The sequence below is a fragment of the Aquarana catesbeiana genome, linkage group LG11 (assembly GCF_042186555.1).
Source record: "Aquarana catesbeiana isolate 2022-GZ linkage group LG11, ASM4218655v1, whole genome shotgun sequence".
NCBI lineage: Eukaryota > Metazoa > Chordata > Amphibia > Anura > Ranidae > Aquarana > Aquarana catesbeiana.
Window position 1 is genome coordinate 230,023,809 of NC_133334.1, and position 5,544 is coordinate 230,029,352.

A 5,544-nucleotide genomic window follows, 5' to 3' on the forward strand; every position below is an offset into this window, starting at 1 on the left:
GTGGTCCCTGACAAGCAGCACTGGTGGTCCCTGACATGGTGGTCCCTGACAAGTGGTACTGGTGGTCCCTGACATGGTGGTCCCTGACAAGTGGCACTGGTGGTCCCTGACATTCGGCACTGGTGGTCCCTGACGTGGTGGTCCCTGAAAAGCGGCACTGGTGGTCCCTGACATAGTGGTCCCTGACAAGTGGCACTGGTGGTCCTTGACATTCGGCACTGGTGGTCCCTCACATGGTGGTCCCTGACAAGCAGCACTGGTGGTCCCTCACATGGTGGTCCCTGACAAGTGGCACTGGTGGTCCCTAAAATGGTGGTCCCTGATAAGCGACACTGATGGTCCCTGACATTCGGCACTGGTGGTCCCTGACATGGTGGTCCCTGACAAGCAGCACAGGTGGTCACTGACATGGTAGTCCCTGACATGGTGGTCACTGACATTCGGCACTGGTGGTCCCTGACATTCAGCACTGGTGGTCCCTGAGTAGTGGTCCCTGACAAGTGGCACTGGTGGTCCCTGACTGGTGGTCCTGACATGGTGGTCCCTGACAAGTGGCACTGGTGGACCTTGACATGCTGCACTGGGGGTCCCTGACTGGTGGTCCTTGACATTCGGCACTGGTGGACACTGATAAGCTGCACTGGTTTGCATTTATATTAAATGCATTCAATGTATTATTTAATTTAAATTGATTTATTAAATGCATTAAATTTCTATTATATTAATATGCATTTACAGTGGGGACGGAAAGTATTCAGACCCCCTTAAATTTTTCACTCTGTTATATTGCAGCCATTTGCTAAAATCATTTAGGTTAATTTTTTTCCCTCATTAATGTACACACAGCACCCCATATTGACAGAAAAACACAGAATTGTCATATGGTCCTAAGTATTCAGACCCTTTGCTGTGACACTCATATATTTAACTCAGGTGCTGTCCATTTCTTCTGATCATCCTTGAGATGGTTCTACACCTTCATTTGAGTCCAGCTGTGTTTGATTATACTGATTGGACTTGATTAGGAAAGCCACACACCTATCTATATAAGACCTTACAACCCACAGTGCATGTCAGAGCAAATGAGAATCATGAGGTCAAAGGAACTGCATGAAGAGCTCAGAGACAGAATTGTGGCAAGGCACAGATCTGGCCAAGGTTACAAAAAAATTTCTGCTGCACTTAAGGTTCCTAAGTTTACAGTGGCCTCCATAATCCTTAAATGGAAGACGTTTGGGACGACCAGAACCTTTCCTAGAGCTGGCAAGCTATCTGGGGAGAAGAGCCTTGGTGAGAGAGGTAAAGAAGAACCCAAAGATCACTGTGGCTGAGCTCCAGAGATGCAGTCACGAGATGGGAGAATATTGTAGAAAGTCAACCATCACTGCAGCCCTCCACCAGTCGGGGCTTTATGGCAGAGTGGCCTGACGGAAGCCTCTCCCCAGTGCAAGACACGTGAAAGCCTGCATGGAGTTTGCTAAAAAACACCTGAAGGACTCCAAGATGGTAAGAAATAAGATTCTCTGGTCTGATGAGACCAAGATAGAACTTTTTGGCCTTAATTCTAAGCGGTATGTGTGGAGAAAACCAGGCACTGCTCATCACCTGTCCAATACAGTCCCAACAGTGAAGCATGGTGGTGGCAGCATCATGCTGTGGGGGTGTTTTTCAGCTGCAGGGACAGGACAACTGGTTGCAATTGAGGGAAAGATGAATGCGGCCAAGTACAGGGATATCCTGGACGAAAACTTTCTCCAGAGTGCTCAGGACCTCAGATTGGGCCGAAGGTTTACCTTCCAACAAGACAATGACCCTAAGCACACAGCTAAAATAACGAAGGAGTGGCTTAACAACAACTCTGTGACTGTTCTCGAATGGCCCAGCCAGAGCCCTGACTTAAACCCAATTTAACATCTCTGGATAGACCTAAAAATGGCTGTCCACCAATGTTTACCATCCAACCTGACAGAACTGGAGAGGATCTGCAAGGAGGAATGGCAGAGGATCCCCAAATCCAGGTGTGAAAAACTTGTTGCATCTTTCCCAAAAAGACTCATGGCTTTATTAGATCAAAAGGGTGCTTCTACTAAATACTGAGCAAAGGGTCTGAATACTTAGGACCATGTGATATTTCAGTTTTTCTTTTTTAATAAATCTGCTAAAATGTCAATTCTGTGTTTTTCTGTCAATATGGGGTGCTGTGTGTACATTAATGAGGAAAAAAAATGAACTTAAATGATTTTAGAAAATGGCTGCAATATCACAAAGAGTGAAAAATTTAAGGGGGTCTGAATACTTTCCGTCCCCACTGTATATTAAAATGCTTTGCAGTGATAAGGCTGTAACCTATCATACCGTGTGTTATGTATGGCTTGCTGGCTGCAGAATGAGGCGTGTGATTTATGTTGAAGTGGCCGAGTTCACATTTACATGCACAACCCTAGTGTACCTCCCACATTCTCTCCAATCCCAAGGATTCATGGGAAATGTAGTCTGATTACAGTTAGAGAGAGAGAAGAGGATATGATGCAATCACTGTTCTAAGAGATTCTCCCTGCCAGAAACGATGATGCAGTTTTTGAATCACAAAGCTGACTTCCTGAAAATTCAATCAGCCATATCTCTTAAACGGTAAGAAATTTCACAATTTTTTAACTGTTTAGTGTTTTGTGTGCGGGGGGGTGTACTAATGGGGGATTTTTTTGAAAATCCCGGAGTTCTGCTTTAACACTACAAATTAGCCAGGTTGGCTACCAGTGGCGGCCCGCTCATAGGGGGCACAGGGGTGCTACCCCCCCAAAGCTATTCATCATAAAAAATAAATAATTATAAAAATAAATGAAACTTTAAAAAAAAATCTGGCCCTTTAAGAGTGTGCAGGATGCAGGACACACAGGTGTATGGGAAGCATAATGTGCTGCAATAGCAAAAAAAAAAAAAAAAAAAAAATAGAAAAAAAATAATGGCCCTTTAAGGGGACACACAGCTGCTATGGGAAGCATGACGTGTATGCAATCACGTGATTGCAAACAAGAAGCTCTATTGGCTTCCTTTAGGAAGTGCTCGGGGCGCTGAGCTCTGTGCCCTGAACACTCCCTCTATAGCATTGTTCCCTGCTGTGGTGTGTGAATGGCGGGTCATTTGACTTCATTTCTGGTTTCACTGACTCATCACGGCCAATCGGAAGGTGGATTGAAGGTGAATTGCTGTGAGTACAAGGGGAGGGGGGGAGAGGGGGGACATCTAATGAAAAGGAGGGCTCTGATGGGGACATCTAATGAAAAGGGTGACTCTGATGGGGACATCTAATGTAAAGGGGGACTCTGATGGGAACATCTAATGTAAAGGAGGACTCTGATGGGAACATCTAATGCAAAGGGGGACTCTGATGGGAACATCTAATGTAAAGGGGGGCTGTGATGGGGACATCTTATGTAAAGGGGGACTCTGATGGGGACATCTAATGTAAAGGGGGGCTCTGATGGGGACATCTAGGTAGCCTGAAGAAGGAGGAGGCACCTCAGAAACGCGTTGCGGCCCGCCTCCATCCTGATTTGGTCTCTTGCTAGCTCTGTGAGAGCAGGTGTGAGAGCTGGAGACACTGCTGGTTATATGCCTCCATAAGGCAGGTCTGAGCTTATCCCCACAGTGGTCTTCTCATCCCTTGTGATGGCTGACTACTTGATTGGTGATCCACATCCATCCTGTGTGCAGCTTGCAAGATACTTTTATGTAAGTGTATCTGAATAAAGTGTTACTTGCTTTTACTATCACACTGACCCGACCCAGGCGCCCTCTTTCTGCTGTTTTGGTTTGTCTGAGGGAACTCCCATTTCCTGCTGAGGAGCTGCCAGTGACTGTGTGTGCAATCCCCATCCACCTGTGGATCCATCTGTCCTGTGGACTTCTCCTTGATATTCCTTACTACTATGGACTAACTTATTAATTCATTTTGGGTATATCTTGTTGTTTCCCCCCCTCCCTGTTATTGATCCCTTATGATCCACCTTAAAGCTGCCAGTGAGCGCTGACTTGCACACTACCTGACAGTTCTGTGTGATATATTGCTCTGATTTAAAGGGGGACTCTGATGGTGACATCTGGTGTAAAGGACTCTGATGGGGACATCCGATGTAAAGGGGGGCTCTAGTGGGGACATCTGATGTAAAGGAGGATTCTGATGGGGACATCTGATGTAAAGGAGGACTCTGATGGGGACAACTGATGTAAAGGAGGACTCTGATGGGGACATCTGATGTAAAGGGGGACTCTGATGGGGACATCTAATGTAAAGGAGGACTCTGATGGGGACATCTAATGTAAAGGAGGACTCTGATGGGGACATCTGATGTAAAGGGGGACTCTGATGGGGACATCTAATGTAAAGGAGGACTCTGATGGGGACATCTAATGTAAAGGAGGACTCTGATGGGGACATCTGATGTAAAGAGGGACTCTGATGGGGACATCTGATGTAAAGGGAAACTCTGATGGGGACACCAGATGTAAAGAGGGACTCTGATGATGAAATCTGATTTACAGGGGGATGCTGATGGGGACGCCTGTTGTAAAGGGGGACTCTGATTGGCAAACCTGATGAAAAGGGGAGCAGATGCTGTTATGGGGGACTCTGATTGGCACATCTGATGTAAAAGGGGGCTCTGATGAGGACACCTATGTTAAGTGGTTTTATTTTCTTTTACTTGAAATGTGGATGTGATTGGCCTACTGTGATGGGCACAGTGAGGCTGCATATGATGGGCACAGTGAGGCAGCAATTGATGGGCAATAATGGGCATCGGTAATGATACATAATCACCTGATAAATGGCTACTTACAGTCCTGCATTACTAACGGTTACATTTTTCAGTTTGTTTGCGCCCCCCCACAAAAAGTTTGAGCACCAGGTGCCACTGAGTATATTACACTATGGGTTCTGAGAGGGACAGTGAGGGGTTGTGGTTTTACATAGCTCCCAACTGTCCCCTGATTTCGAGGGACTGTCCCTGATTTGGAGTAATGTCCCTCTGTCCCTCTTTCCTTCCCATTTGTCCCTCATTTTGGTCTGATCTATATAGTTGTATATAAAATGCACTTTTAACTTTCAAAAAGTGTTTCCCATTGCTAAACCGTTCATCCAATTTCTAAATTACTGCATTTGTAAATGTTAAAAGCCAATATAAAGGAAAAATACTGGTTAAAAAAAGCCCTTGTGATTCTCCTTTAAGAGGGAGTGGCAGGGGGCGTGTCCTATGCCTACATACGTTTGCTAGTAGCTGTTCCTCATTCCCATCTTAAAAATGTTGGGAGGTGTGGTTTTAGAACAGATAAAGAACAGAAGAACTTTTTCCAACAATGAACAGTATGGATCTCTGCAGTTGCTGCTCCTCCCCGCTGGGAGGCAGCAGGTGACCCGCTCCTTCATTCCCCTGTATATTATGATCATGGTGCAGACACAACACACTTCCGCCCCCTGGCGCCCATATTAAGCAGCACATAGATCCTGCGGGAGGCGGGGAAGTTTTAAGGCCGCGCTGCATTCTG